We start from the raw sequence: 16,281 nt of genomic DNA, 5'->3' as shown, positions 1-16,281 counted from the left end.
CAGTCGAAAGGCTCGCCGGTTCTGGCAGGCCGTGCTAAAGACCCGACTAGGGATCGATCGCCGGAGGACTCTGAGATAACGCTTCGGGACGTTATGGGTGCAATCACGGGAGTGCAATCAGAAATGCATACTCTCCGAGAGGAACTGTCCAGCAAGGTCGACTCCCTGAAGATTGAGTTGAACCTCATCAGAACTGACCTCGGAAAAACCAACGACCGGGTCAAATCGCTGGACCTCAAGACGAATAGCCTGATCACCGATGTGTCGGATATACAGACGGAGGTGCGTGACTTGAAACTGGCGAACGGTATGCTGGCGCGCCGGCTGGACGATTTCGAAGGCCGTGCGCGACGCCAGAATGTCCGCATTACTGGGGTCCCGGAGAAGGCCGAGGAGGACTCGGTGGAACTTTTCGTGGAGGATCTGGTGCTTAAGAACTTGATGCCCGGAGGCTTGAGTAAGTTCTTCTCGGTGGAGCGGGCTCACAGGATACCGGGGGGACCGCCGAAGTCGGGCGCCTTCCCTCGCCCTATTATCGCACGGCTCTTTAACTTTAGGGACAGAGACGCTATCCTGCAGGCATCGAGGACCGCGGGCCCTCTGCGTTTCCAAAACTCCGAAGTTAACTTCTTTCCGGACTTCACCCAGGCCGTGCAGAAAAAACGTCAGAGTTTTACTGGGGTGAAACGGCGACTGAGGGAAATGGGCCTGCGGTACTCCATGCTCTACCCAGCCAAGCTTCGGATTGAGCTTGACCACCGGACCTTGTTTTTTGACTTTCCGGATGAGGTGGGACACTGGCTGGACACCCTTCCCCAGGAGCGACAAGAACCGGCTGACCAGACGGAGGAGGCCACCGGAGGCGCGGAAGCAGGGGAGTGATGGTTTTCAGTTTGACTTTCCGCTAGCTGGGTGACCGTATGGGACCTCAACTTCAGACATTGCTGCTATTGGTTTTGACTCTTTTTGTCATTAATCATTATGGGGGATGACGGGGGGCGATAGGATGTCTCCTTTCTCCTCTGTAGACTTCTTGTAGATTAGTTAAGGGGCGACAGGCACACTGCTAGTTGGGGTGGATTATAGTCTAATGCAGGGGTGCAGGGTGGGGGGTAGTTGGGGTGTGATTTTTCAACTTCTTTTTCTGTCTTCTTCTTTGTTCTGGCTGAGGGTTCCTTGGACTGTTATGTCGTTGTGGTGGGTGCCATTGCGGGGGGTGGGTAGGGGGTGGAGCTTCCTTGACGATGGGGGGTAAATCTTTAAACTTGTTGAGCTGGAATGTCAACGGGTTGGGGGACCGCATTAAGAGGGGTGTTGTTTTGCAGATGCTTAAACGTTATTCGCCTGATGTCATTTTCCTGCAGGAGACCCATTTAGTGGGACACACTTGTAAAGCACTGAGCAGACGTGGATTCAAAATGGTGGCACACTCGGGGTTCTCTTCGGGATCACGAGGGGTGGGCATCATGGTAAATGTAAATGTATAGGCATTTATATAGCGCACTACTTACCCGTAGGGTCCCAAGGCGCTTCGACCGCTGCGAAACCCTTCCTGGCTTCCCTGAGAGATGGTCCCTTAATGGGTATCTCCAGGGTGAGACCAGGCATCCCCGGCGGTCTGGTGGGGCCGTTAGTGAAGATGAGGCAAGCTAATGCCCAGAGTTGCCGAGTGTGATCGCTGATCAGAGTGGGCACCGAGGCGAGAGAATTATCGAGTCCGCTGACCCTGGTCCAGAAACCTGCCGCGCCGGGAATCGAACCCTGGTCCCGGGCCGTCCTCTGCTCTCGGGTCTGCCGCCTCTAACCAGTGAGCCACACTACTTCACTTGCGCATGGTGCGCATGTCCCTCCCGTTGGAGGTGGAGTCAGTGACTGCGGATGAGAGAGGCAGATATGTGGCTGTGGTGGGTAAATGGGAGGGCCGTACTCTGGTTTTGGTTTCAGTTTACATTCCCCCGGGGTTACAGGAAACTACTTTTAGGGACCTGGCTGCCGCCATTTTGGGTCTCCCCGAGGGCCTGTTGTTGGTGGGTGGGGACTTCAACTCTGTCGTGTCCGGAACCCTGGACCGCTTCCCATCCAGAGACCTGCGTCCTTCCCAATCCTGGTTGCCTGACTTTCTGGGTTCAATGGGGATGGTTGATTGCTGGCGGTTGATGCACCCCTCCCAGCGACAGTACACGTTTCTCTCCGGCGCCCATGGTAGCCTATCCAGGATAGACTACGTTCTCACCCCGGCTGCCCAGGCGCAGTCCGTATCCACGGCGCGTCTCCTGGCTAGGGGTATCTCGGACCATTCCCCAGTTTGGGTTTCCTTTGATTTCCAAATCCCCGCGTCATCGCGAGTGGCTCCCATTAACCCGTGGTACTTCCGTGACCCGAAGTCCAGGTCGCTACTAACCAAAGCAATGGATCGGTACTTTGCCGAAAACACCGGCTCAGTTGACTCAGCCGTCTCCCTCTGGGAGGCTTTCAAGACCGTGCTGCGCGGCGAGGCCTTCTCCTTGATTGCGGAGGCCCGCCGCCGGCGGGATGAGGATGTTGTTCGGCTGGAATCCGACCTTGCTGAGCTAAACTCCCAATTGGAGCTAGATCCATCTCCCGAACTGCTTCACACGCTCTCCCTTAAACAGTCCGAGCTCCGCGCGACTGCCACGGATGCGGCGAAAGCCCTGAGTAGGGAGCAACAAGGTAGGATATACGACGCGGGGGACAAGGCTGGTAAGCTCTTGGCGTGGCTAGATAGAAGGGAACTCGCGTCTCGAGTGGTCCCGGAGTTGGTGGGAGCGGATGGCGTCACCTTGACGGACCCGGCGGCGATAGTTGGATCCTTCGCGGACTACTTCGAGGAGGTCTACGCCTCAGCGGACCCTCTCCCGGAGTCTGCGTCGGCCTCATTTTTGGAAGATATAGAGCTTCCCTGTCTCTCGGACCTTGAGCGAGACGACATGGACCGGACACTGACGGCGGACGAGGTGGCCTTGGCTATCAAATCCTTGCGTTCTGGCAAAGCGCCGGGGCCTAACGGCATCCCGGTTGAGCTCTACAAACTCAGGGCTGACTCGCTTGCCGGGCCCTTGTTGAACATGTTCCTTGAGGCCCGTGCTGTGGGAGAACTCCCCCCAGGCCAGCGGTTGGCTACCATCGTGGTGATACACAAGGAGGGGAAACCGCGCGATCTTTGCCGGTCTTACCGACCCATCTCCCTTTTGAACGCTGAGCCTAAGATACTGGCTAAGATACTGGCTAACCGGCTAGTGGGCGTGATCTCGGACCTGGTCCACCCAGACCAGTCCGGCTTCATACCGCACCGGAACACAGCGCTCAACCTGAGACGGCTTCACGCAGTAATGGCACGTGTGCACCTGCTTCGTTAGCCTGCTGTCCTCGCCTCTCTCGACGCCACTATGGCTTTCGACTCGTTGGAGTGGAATTACCTGTGGGCTGTCTTGGCTAAGTTGGGGTTTGGACCCGCATTCATTGGCTGGGTCCGACTACTGTACTCTGCACCACTGGCCAACGTGGCGGTTAATGGTAGGCTGTCGGCCTCTTTCGCGCTACGCAGAGGCACTAGACAGGGTTGTCCGCTTTCCCCGCTTCTCTTCGCTCTGGCACTTGAGCCATTGGCGGCGTGGATCAGAACGCACCCCGATATCTCTGGCATACCGTGGTCCCCGGGGTTTGAAGACCGGGTGTCGATCTATGCTGACGACATCCTTTTATACCTCACTTCTCCCTGTCACTCACTCATAGTGGCTTTCGATCTTTTGGGGACCTTTGGGGCCCACTCGGGCCTGGTAATCAACTGGGCTAAGTCCTCGCTGTATGTACTGTCCGGAGATATGCCGCGTCTCCCCCGGGGGTGCTCAATCCAGGTGGCCCAACAGGGCTTCCGGTATTTAGGCATCTACGTGTCGCGGGACTCCCGAGCCCGTTATTCGCACAACCTCCTTCCACCGTTGGAGCGGCTGCGCCGGGACGTCGAGGGCTGGCGGAAGTTGCCGATCTCCCTTATGGGCAGAGCCGCCCTTTTTAAAATGATGGCGTTACCTCGCTTCCTGTATGCCCTGCAGAACACCCAGGACCCTGTGTCAGCTAAATACTTTGCGCAGATCGAATCCCTCCAACGAGCGTTGCTGTGGGACGGCAGGCAGCGGATTTCGCTGGCCAAGCTGACTATACCGAGTTATGATGGGGGTATTGCGCTGCCCGACGTGCGGCGATATTACTGGGCGTCCCAACTTGCGGCAATCAATCACGGCCTCTACGGCCCGGCGGTTAACCCAGGCTATGCTATGGATCGATGGCTCGTGGGAGACGGGAATTACTACAGAGCGTTATACTCCAGGTCTCTGGATCGGAAGCTTACGGGTCCCACTAAGACTATGGTTCATATCTGGCGTGCAGTTACTAAAATATTGGGCTGGCACAATAGGGTTACCATGGCCACCCCGCTGTTTGAATCGGACGTATTGGGGAAGTTGTGGCACACGAAGGGCTTCGACAGGTGGGACACCATCGGGATATCCAAGGTTGGGGACATGGTGGCCAGGGGAAGGGTCAAGTCTTTTGATGTGTTGCAATCAGAGTACCACTTGGCGGCAACGGAATATTTCCGACACGCTCAGCTTAGCCATGCTCTTTCCCCTTATGTGTCGGGGGAGGAAGCGATCCCCGAATCATCTCCCCTGGAGGATCGGGTGTTGGACGGCCATATGCCGGACAGCGCTATCTCCCTAACCTACAAAAAACTTATTAATGTGCGAGTTGACTTGCTGGTGCGATTGAGAGGGCTTTGGGTGCATGACGGAATTGAGGTGGATGATGAGGAGTGGCAATCGGCGATTTCCTCTCCCAGAGAAGTGGCAATATTGGCGCGTCTCCGCCTGGTGCAGCTGAAGATACTGCACAGGGTGTATGTCACCGGCCCCAGACTGATACACATGGGGCTGTCAACGGATGGCATGTGCCGAAGGGGATGTGGAATGCTTGGGACCTTCCTACATATCATATGGGAATGCCCTTGTGTGACCCGATATTGGGCGCGTGTACATGCCGTGATGGAAGAAGTGACTGGTGTGACCCTGCCGGCTGAGGCCCGGAGGTGTCTTCTTAACATCTGGGGCCCGACTGATTATAGTGTTGCGCAGACCCGATGGGTCACCTTGGGTAACATGGTGGCCAAAAGGGATATCGCCCAGAAATGGGGTGCGCCAGCTCCCCCCTCGCTCAGCCTCTGGGAATCGAATATGGACTGGTGCATGCTGCGTGAGAAGACGGTGTATGTGGCCAGGGGTAAGCCTAGAATGTGGATGTCTGTGTGGGGTGCCTGGAACTCCTATAGGGGTGACATCTGCGACCCCCCCGTGGAACTCGATTCCGAGACCCTGCCTTCCCCGTAGTACCCCCTACCCGGGACTCCACTTTATGTCTCCTGCTGTGCTACCCCCCACGTAATTCACAGTTGTCATTCTTATTGTGCACAACCTTGGGTGTCGAGCCTCCGACCCCCTCCCGCTACAAAAGCCCGCTATGTCTGTACTGTCCTCAGCCTCCTTCTCTTTCTTTTCCGCTGTCTATCGTGCTTCCTGCACACCTTTTTCTTTTGGCCCTTTCTGGGCCTTTCTACCTCATGGTTTATTTATTTTTGAGTTCACTCTTATTTAAAAATTAAACCTGATTGCTTCTGCTTATGGTGTTGTGCACGACCTTTCCTGTTGACTTCATGCTGCCTGGCCTCCGGGATGAATGGCTGAATAGCGGTGTACTTTTTCTATAAATAAAGGTTTTCCAAAAAAAAAAAAGAAATTGTGAGGTAGCAAATACTATATGCATACTAGTGTCATGTTTTAGGAGCCTATACACATCTGTACAATGAGCAGCACCAAGATTCTTACATAATTGCTGTAGCTCTCTTCTTCTAATCTTGGAGTAGCCTTGGCAGACAAAAAAAAACATGCAGTTCTTTTTCCTCGGCTAGACCACAGGCGGGGCAGACCACGGGAACATCCTTGGACCATTTTTTAACAAATGAATACAGGGGGAGACAACCATGTCGAAACTGCAGATAAAGTTTCCTAGCTATGGTTAGGCGTATAAAATCCAAACACAGCTCTAGTTGATAAATGGCTTTTATATCTATAAACTGGCTGGTCACGGAGCCGATATTAGGGTCCTCTAAGATGTTATCAAGTTTCGTCTCCCAATACCTGGTGCATAAATGTGTGCGTGTAACCCTGGTAGGGGCAATTAGCAGACTCACCCATAGCTCGGAACTGCCTATCTCATTTAGGCTTTTCTTGATGTGCATAAGCCAGGGTAACTTCCCTGCCCCAAGTAGGCTAAGCATCTCTTGCAATTCGGCTCTGTACTCCGTCAGCTCATTTGTTGCCCAAAGACGTCGCCAATACAGAAGCGGACCCCTTGCGATTTCTTGTGCAATAGGTCTCACCCCGGGTCCATGTTCAGGGGCAACAGGGGGGAGCTTCGCAGGAGCCCTATCAATCACCTCAGAAAGTTGTTTTCTGTGTTGGTAATTGGCCTAAGATTCGAATGGCCCCAAAGTTCAGCCCCATAAAGAGCTGAGTTTCTGGCCTGTGTCTTGTAGATCTCTATAACCGGGCTCAGGGGTATATGGTAGGACTTTCTAAAATGTTTAGCCAGACCCCCCGGCTGTCTGTATTAATTTCAGATTAGATCTGACCACCTGCGGTTTCCAAGTCAAGTTTTCATTTAGAGTGAGACCCAGATAGTCAAATTCTGATACCCTTTCTAATGGCACACCATTCATACAGAGATTAGAACGGACATTCTTGCTGGGGTTAAAAACCATGAATTTTGTTTTATGTATGTTGATTTCTAGACCCCTACCCCTACATATTCACAAAAGGCATCCACAATTTTTTGCAAGCCCATTGGGGATTTTGAGAGGAGCAAGATGTCGTCTGCAAACATCATTGCAGGTACACTCTTGCTTGCTAGCTTAGGGGCATCAATATTCTGACATTTCTTTATAGCATCCACTAAGCCATTAATGAAGATGCAAAACAGTGTTGGATCTAACACGCATCCTTGCCTCACTCCCCTATTAACCGGTATGCGATTAGTATGTTCTCCGTTCTTACCAAATGTAATTTGGGCGAAGTTGCCGTTATGTAGTTTCCTAAGTAGGGATAAAAGATAACACGGAAGTCCCAACTCCCTAAGCACTTTCCAGAGTGCCTCCCTAGGGACCAGGTCGAAGGCACTTTTAAGGTTAACGAAGACCAGATACAGGCTACCGCCCCCCATCGTCACTATCTTCCAATAGAGGAGCTGCAGTCTGAAAATCTGGTCTATCATTGACATTTTGGCCCTGAACCCCGCCTGGAGGGGGGAAAGGATGTTATTATCCTCCATCCATAGTTGTAGGCGATCCAAAATGATCCTAGAAAACACCTTCTGGGAGACGTCGATCAGACTGATCGGTCTGTAGTTGGTTGGGAGAAGAGGTGAACCCTTTTTGAATATTGATATCACCTCTGCACCCAGCCAAGTCTCAGGGGGGTCCATCCCAACCAGAATGGCATTAAAGACTACCCACAAATAAGGGCCCCAAATCTTTGGTTCTGCCCGGTACAGGTCACCAGGAACCTTACCAAGGCCAGGTGCCTTCCCTGGCACTATTCTTTCTAGGGATTTGTACACTTCCTTCAGGGTGATCTTTTGAGTGTCTGAATCTGTTTCTAAAAGAGCTAAACTTTCCTGCCCCTGGCCAGTACATTCATCAGGTCTTTGGGCATATAGGAGTATGTAATTGGCTTCCCATTTTACTGCTGCTATATTGGGTTTGACAGCCCCCTGTCCTCTTGCAGTTCCTGAGCTCACTATATTCCAAAAGGTTTTGGGGTCTTTACTTTTCAGAGCCTATTTAAGATTTGCCCACTGTTTCTCTCCCCAGGAAATTTTGGCAGCTTGAATGGCATTTTTGTAAGCAAGCCTTGCCATTTTTATAGTGGGACTGCATTTTGATTTTATGGCCTCTATCAAGGCACTTTTCATTTTGCTGCAATTAGAATCAAACCAAAATTGCCGTGATTTAGGGGCACCGGTCCTACGACATTGTGACAGGGTGGCGGGTCCAGGGGGTGACAATGCTGTTGTACACGCAGACGGCTGGTCTGCTCTGCCGCTGACCCCCCTTTCTGTTGTCCTTATACAGACTGATGCCTCTGCTGCCGTACCTGCGGATTGGTGGTCGGCTGTCCCGCGGAACCCCCCCTGTCACCCCTGCACTGACTGATGACCCTGCACTGACTGATGACCCTGGTCTGCAGGATTGGGGCAGGAAGGAGACCGATAGTATATGGAACTTTGCTCCGGTAGAAGAACACGGCCCCTTTAACTACGGACTACACGACGGCGTGGTCACGCCCCCTGAGAGCATCGAGGAGTCAAATGCCGGAAGAGAGAAGGAGACGACGGACGGCGTTTCCCTGGAGGCGGAAGGTGTGTTGGAGTGGAGACGGAGAGCAGTGGAGTCGAGTATCGAAAGAGGAGGTGGAGCGTGTGGAAGGAGCCCAGCTGAGAACGACAAGCCAGGAGGCCACCGATTTGGCGCTTCGCCCTGCCACGGTCCCACGGGAGGAGCGTGGCTGGACAAGGTACGGGGTACTGTGGCTGGCTGGGTGGGGAGGAGCGACCCGAAGAAACCGAGAGACCCAGTGTAAATATTGTACAGTCAGGAAATCCCCCCCCCCCTTCACGAGCACATCGAACGGCTGTTATTAACTGAGCACTTGGTTTCCCTCACTCCCCGGGCCCTTGCAAGTTGTGCACGGACGTCCCAGTGATTGTGCCATTTCTTTTCTTTCTTTTCCGGGACGCCTCCGGACGAGTCCACGCTCCAGTATCACAGGGTGACGACATCTCCTTCCCTCCATACCGACGAGAGTGTCTCGATACCCTACATCATTCTGGAGAACTCAGGATTTACAAGAGGTGTCAGGATGGAGACCTCGGACTTTGCTAAACTGAGAGTGACTTCTAAAAGGCGTAAAGCATACTTAAGAATAAAACCTTCCCTAAGAGCACTATTCCCTGACTCTGCCTCATTGGATCCTACCCCCCTGGCTTCTGACTCCTCTTCCCCTGTGTTCCACAAACCTGCCCCTTTACAACTGGTGTCAGAAGTGGGATTTCCATCCCAGTCCACCTGTGATTCCGAGATGGACGCCCTGTTACAGCATCTGATAAAGGGACAGGAGAAGTTAGAATGGGCTGTAGAGCGCCAGATGACCTCGGCCCAAGCAGACAGAGACCTCTTTAAGAACACTATAGCTGCTCAGATGTACAACATGCAGAAAACGATGATCCCTCCCACCGGTGTAGTAACCGTGGAGAGCAGAGCCCATGTTCCTAGCCCGTCCGGTATCTCATTACAGAAATACGTACATGGAGACGATCCGGACGCATTTTTGATGAATTTTGAGCGGGCTGCTAGAGCGCTGGGTTGGCCAGAGGAGAAGTGGCCCTTCTTCCTAGCCCCGCTTTTAACTGGGGAAGCACAATTCGCCTATCAGGTGGCGAATCCGGCTGGGAACGCAACGTATGCCATGATAAAGAACGTTATTCTAGATCACTTGGGGCTCGACTCCGAAGCATACCGCCTCAGGTTCCGCAAGGAAAAGGGGGTCCCGGGAGAAAATCCAAAAACCATCTTCTTCCGCTTGAAGATGATGGCGGATAAGTGGCTAAAGTCTAGCACCAGCACCAAAGAAGAGATCCTGGCCCAAATTTACCTGGAGCAATTCATGGAGGCGCTCCCCTACGGCTCCCAGAGGTGGTTGAGGCAGCACTCGGGGCTTACAGTAGAGCAGGCCATTGAGATGGCCGCCAACTATGCCAGAGCGCAACCACGGGGCACGGGGTGGGAACCTGAGAGGTCCTCCAAACAACAGTCCTTGGTAAAAAGCGACAAGAAGGCAAAACCGGCTCTTGAGCCCTTCCGGCCTCGACCTATTAGGATGGAGCCTCCTGTACCCCGGGGTCCTCAATGTTTCGAGTGCGGCGAGTGGGGGCACATTGCCCGCCTGTGCCCCCGGAGAAGACCTCCCGAGGAGCCCATGGAGGTGGGGTACCTGCCAAAGGCTGTCCTATACTCCGCGGAGTTGGGGACCTCATTTCATGTAAGTATGAGGGTAAACGGGTTTAGTATTAAAGCCCTCCTGGACTCCGGGTGTAGGCAGTCAGTGGTGCAAGAGAAGTTTGTCCTGCCCTACCAATATGACCAGGATGCCTTAGTACACATCCGTTGTGTACACGGGGACGTCAAACCGTATCCGGTGGCCCAGATGCCCATTGCCACTGACAACCAACCGGAATGCACCGTAAGGGTGGGAGTATTAACAACACTACCAGAGGACATGATAGTGGGAGTGGATAATCCGGACTTCTTAGAACTATTCAGAAGAACCGTATACGAACCGTCCCTGTCTAAACATACAGCCCATCCGGCTCTACTCACGGCTGAACCCTGGGTCCTTGACCGCAGTTTCCGCTTCGCGCAGGCAGAAGACCGGACTCTCTTTAATGCATGGGAAGCGGCGCAGGCATCCCAGGATGATACCAGCGCCTCGTATCCCAGATTTATTATAAAACGGGATCTCCTGTACAGAGAGGCAGCTACCGGAAAAGAGTTACAGCTCTTGGTTCCGAAGTATTTCCGCGAACAAGTGCTGTTCTTCGCACACGCTCATTTAACGGCAGGTCATGCGGGCAAAGAGAAAACGACAGAGAGTGTTATCCGGCATTTCTACTGGCCTGGGATTTACAGGGACGTACAGGAGTATTGTAGTAAATGTGAGATCTGCCAGAAAAAGAACACGCACAAACCCCCGGCAGCCCCCCTACAACCCATGCCAATCATAGGGGTACCCTTCGAGCATGTAGGGATGGATCTCATAGGGCCCCTCCCAAAGACCCCCCGAGGGCATTTGTATGCACTTGTAATAGTGGACTATGCGACCAGATACATAGAGGCCTTTCCCCTGAAATCCCCTACTACAGCCAATGTAGCGGAAAAGTTCGTGGAATTGTTTTCTAGGGTGGGATTCCCGAAGGAGGTGGTTACAGACCAGGGAACCCCGTTTACATCACGCCTCATGAAGGAAATCTGCAAATCACTGGATATCCATCATCTAAAGACATCCGTATACCACCCTCAGACCGATGGCCTCGTAGAGAGGTACAATCAGAGTCTCAAAAACACCCTAAAGAAAATGTTGACCTCCGAAGGCCCGGCCTGGGACCGGTTACTCCCGTTAGCCCTGTATGTACTCCGAGCCCAAAAACAGAGCAGCCTCGGTCACTCAGCTTTTGAGCTACTATATGGAAGAACACCCCGAACCTTGCTGGAGATCACTAAAGACGCATGGGAATCGCAAGAGGACTTAGAAAAAAACACCCCCCTGGAAAACACCGCACAATTGAGGTCCAAGTTGGGAAAACTACGTAGTCTGGCCTATACAAACCTCGAACAAAACCAGAAGAAACAAAAGAAATCTTACGACAGAGGGACCCGGCTCCGGAAGATGGGAGTGGGCGATTGGGTACTAGTACTATTGCCCTCTATCACAAAGAAAACCGAGTGGGAAGGCCCTTACGAAGTGGTAGACACCATAGGTGAGACCACATATCGGCTACGTCTCTCTCCCTCGAAAACACAGACATACCACATTAACATTCTCAAAAAGTGGATCGGTCCTCCTTCTCAGAGGGTTCACTTGGCTATCCCGAACAAACAAACGGAGGAAAACACCATACGTCACCTCGTCATAAATCCGGAACTATCAAATAGACAACAACGAGATCTACATGAAACCTTGACGCCCTTCATGTCTGTCTTTTCGGATCTGCCGGGGAAAACAACCTTAGTGGAACATAGGATCGAGACGATTCCAGGGAAGATAGTGCGCCAGCGACCCTACAGAATCCCTGCCGCCAGGAGGGAGGCAGTGAGACAAGAAGTAAAAGACATGTTAGAATTGGGGGTGATACAACCTTCCACCAGCAACTGGGCCTCCCCGATAGTCATGGTGCCCAAACCCGATGGCACTAAACGCTTTCGCATGGACTTCCGGGCCTTGAATACGATATCCTCTTTTGACGCCTATCCCATCCCCCGGGTTGACGAATTAATAGAGAAACTGGGGGAAGCAGTGTGCATAACGACCATTGACCTGACCAAGGGGTACTGGCAGGTACCCCTTAGGATGGAAGACCGGAAGAAAACCGCCTTCATCACCGACGAAGGGCTTTTTGAGTTTACGGTTCTCCCCTTTGGGCTTCATGGCGCCCCCGCCACTTTTCAGCGGCTCATGAACCGCATTCTAAAGCCTTTCCCGACCTTCTGTTCAGCCTACCTGGACGATATAGTCGTCCACAGTAAATCCTGGGAAGAACACCTACGACACCTCCAGGCCATCCTCCGGGCCCTGCAGGAAGCCGGCCTGCACATCAACGCGAGGAAGTCCCGGGCGGCTTTTACCAGAGTCAAATACCTGGGGTATGTGCTGGGCGAAGGAACCATCGCTCCACAAGACGAGAAAATCAGAGCCATCAGAGACACAGGTTTCCCCTCCAATAAAAGGGAGCTTCGCGCCTTTTTGGGACTGATCGGTTATTACCGGAGATTCATCCCCCGATTTGCAGAAGTGGCCACCCCTTTGACGAACCTCCTGCGCAAGGATGTTAGGTCCAAGGAGATTCAGAACGCCCCGAAGGAGGCCTTGGAGGCCTTTACATTGTTGAAAAACGCCATCACATCAGCCCCCGTTCTGATATCCCCGGACTTTAACAAGGACTTCATACTCGCCACTGACGCCTCGGAGACGGGTATCGGTGCTGTTCTTTCGCAGAAGGACGGGGAGGGGGTGGAGCACCCTATCCTGTTCAGCAGCAGAAAACTGTACCCTAGAGAACAGAAGTACTCCACTGTGGAACGTGAATGCCTTGCCATTAAGTGGGCGGTAGAGAAACTACAATACTATCTGGAGGGCCGCCCCTTTGTCCTGCAAACTGACCATGCCCCGCTGAGTTGGATGTACCGCAACAGATCTCTCAATCCTAGGGTCCTTAGATGGTTTTTGTCCCTCCAGCCTTACTCCTTTACTGTGGTGCACAAGAAGGGGACGGACAATGGGAACGCGGACTACCTGTCCAGGGTCCAACCTCTCCCCGATCGGGAGAGTCCAGGGGGGGAGGTGTGTGACAGGGTGGCGGGTCCAGGGGGTGACAATGCTGTTGTACACGCAGACGGCTGGTCTGCTCTGCCGCTGACCCCCCTTTCTGTTGTCCTTATACAGACTGATGCCTCTGCTGCCGTACCTGCGGATTGGTGGTTGGCTGTCCCGCGGAACCCCCCTGTCACCCCTGCACTGACTGATGACCCTGCACTGACTGATGACCCTGGTCTGCAGGATTGGGGCACGAAGGAGACCGATAGTATATGGAACTTTGCTCCGGTAGAAGAACACGGCCCCTTTAACTACGGACTACACGACGGCGTGGCCACGCCCCCTGAGAGCGTCGAGGAGTCAAATGCCGGAAGAGAGAAGGAGACGACGGACGGCGTTTCCCTGGAGGCGGAAGGTGTGTTGGAGTGGAGACGGAGAGCAGTGGAGTCGAGTATCGAAAGAGGAGGTGGAGCGTGTGGAAGGAGCCCAGCTGAGAACGACAAGCCAGGAGGCCACCGATTCGGCGCTTCGCCCTGCCACGGTCCCACGGGAGGAGCGTGGCTGGACAAGGTACGGGGTACTGTGGCTGGCTGGGTGGGGAGGAGCGACCCGAAGAAACCGAGAGACCCAGTGTAAATATTGTCCAGTCAGGAAATTCCCCCCCCTTCACGAGCACATCGAATGGCTGTTATTAACTGAGCACTTGGTTTCCCTCACTCCCCGGTCCCTTGCAAGTTGTGCACGGACGTCCCAGTGATTGTGCCATTTCTTTTCTTTCTTTTCCGGGACACCTCCGGACGAGTCCACGCTCCAGTATCACAGGGTGACGACATCTCCTTCCCTCCATACCGACGAGAGTGTCTCGATACCCTACATCATTCTGGAGAACTCAGGATTTACAAGAGGTGTCAGGATGGAGACCTCGGACTTTGCTAAACTGAGAGTGACTTCTAAAAGGCGTAAAGCATACTTAAGAATAAAACCTTCCCTAAGAGCACTATTCCCTGACTCTGCCTCATTGGATCCTACCCCCCTGGCTTCTGACTCCTCTTCCCCTGTGTTCCACAAACCTGCCCCTTTACAGACATTCTTTCCAAAAGACATCTTTCAGTCTCAGGAAAGCTTGGCGGTTAATGTCAGTTACCTTGGTCACAGTGGGTACTAAGTTATCATAGTTCACATACTCTAGTATAGCCTCAAGGTCTGGAATGAACTCCCTATATAATGTTGCCATTTTTTCCTGGGAATTCTCTAGCCATGACCATTTCACTCTCCTCCTGTTATTACTGAGGAGAAGCCCATCGTCTTGGTTAGTATGACCCGGGCTATGTTCGGCCCCAGAGGAGATTGCAAGGATAACCATCAGCGCATTGTGGTCTCTGTCCTCACATGGTATGACTCTGAAATCAGAGGCTAACAACCATATTCTAGTTTCCAAGAGTATGTAGTCTAGAATTGCGGAGTGGCCCAACCTATTATAGGTGAAACTACCTGGGGAATCTAGTGGAAACTGCCCATTACAGGCTCTCAATGAATATCTGAGGGTTAGAGCTTTAATTTGGAGAGCTAAGGGCGACCATGCCCTAATCTAAGGATGTTGGTCTCAGGAATAGCCCATAGCTCATCCTCTTCTGCACTAACCGAATCCTCATATTCCAGTAGGGGCTCAAACTGACAATTCAGATCGCCTCCCAGAATTATCGCAGCATCCACGGGAATGTCAAAGAGGAGATATAAATATGCAAGTACAGGGGACTCATTGGCCATCTTAACTGGCCTAGAGTAAATATTAATTAATAAAAATGTGAGGTTGTTAGGAAAGGATAATATTAGGCAAAGGATATCTGGACTCTGTGAATCCACTTGCCTAACGTCGCAACTCAGATGGCAACCCACCCAGGTGCTAAGACCACCTGAGGGCCTTTCCCTAATTCCAGCAATGGCAGGGATATTGAAGGATGCAAAGCCTCTATGAACAGGGTGGTCTGTGTCCCATGTTTCCTGAAATAAACATATATCAGAGGAATCTACAAAAGCTCCCCATTCTGGACAAAATGAATTCTTTTTAAGACCAGCCACATTCCAGGATAGTATCTTGGTTATATGGAGGGTGGACTGGTTATCGGCTGAAGCCTTCATGACTAATTCCCTCGTTGGTGGAACTACAAGATCATTCACAGAATCTTGGGTGTTAGGAGGACCAAAGTGCACTGCGTTTTTTCTACGGGGCTTTCAGCTAAGTTTAAAGAGCTTGTAAAAATCTGCTGAGAGATAGATGAAATCTTGCGCGCTGCCCTTCCACTACCAGTAACGGGCTTTGATTTTCCCACTGCCCTCCCTGTATTGCCTTCGAGCATTGCTGGCCCAGCGCTACTGCAAGGGGACCCTGGGATCAAAAGTCAGTCCACCTCCTCCAGACTTTCAAATCTGTTAAAGAGGGGTAGGTTGAATGGTTGGGGCCGTTCTATACCTTCCACCTGGCCCCTCCTGGGTCAATGTGAATGCCATTCCCCGTGTGCCATAGCAGAGCCCAACCCCTGGACCACAGGCAAAACCATGATTATAGAAATAAGTGAGGGGAAGGAGTCTGATGGTAGAACCCCCATTACTCAGATATAAGACCTGTTGTACCAAATGGGGGTTTCTAGAGTTAACAATTACACAGTCCCCACTAAGGTCTTTAGCCCGGTTGACAATCCACTTCATCCTTCGAGTCATCAAAATATCAGCTGCATCGGCATAAGAGAATTGAAATTGTCTAGTAAGCAAATGAAGACATTTATTTTTAAGTTCCAGGTAGATTTCTGTTTTATTGTCACCCAGGGAGGGCACAACAGCAAGGACTAGTACATATGGCACACTTGCGGGGGCAGGTTCATAGAAGGAAGCTCTTGGCCTCGGTGACTTTGGGGAGTGGGGTCTGCTCCAGAGGCTGCAGAGATCTCCTTTCTGCCAATGAGACCGTCTGCCTTGGCGTCTGTAGTGCAAGCTATTGTGTTACTAAGGGTTGCTTGCCCCGTTTCTGCAGCGTGAACTGTAGAATCTTCCCCTTTACTTTTCTCAGCAT

Source organism: Lissotriton vulgaris, unplaced genomic scaffold, assembly GCF_964263255.1.
Source record: "Lissotriton vulgaris unplaced genomic scaffold, aLisVul1.2 SCAFFOLD_2356, whole genome shotgun sequence".
NCBI classification, from domain to species: domain Eukaryota; kingdom Metazoa; phylum Chordata; class Amphibia; order Caudata; family Salamandridae; genus Lissotriton; species Lissotriton vulgaris.
The sequence above is the reverse complement of the archived record's forward strand: the minus strand, read 5'-3'. Positions refer to the sequence as shown.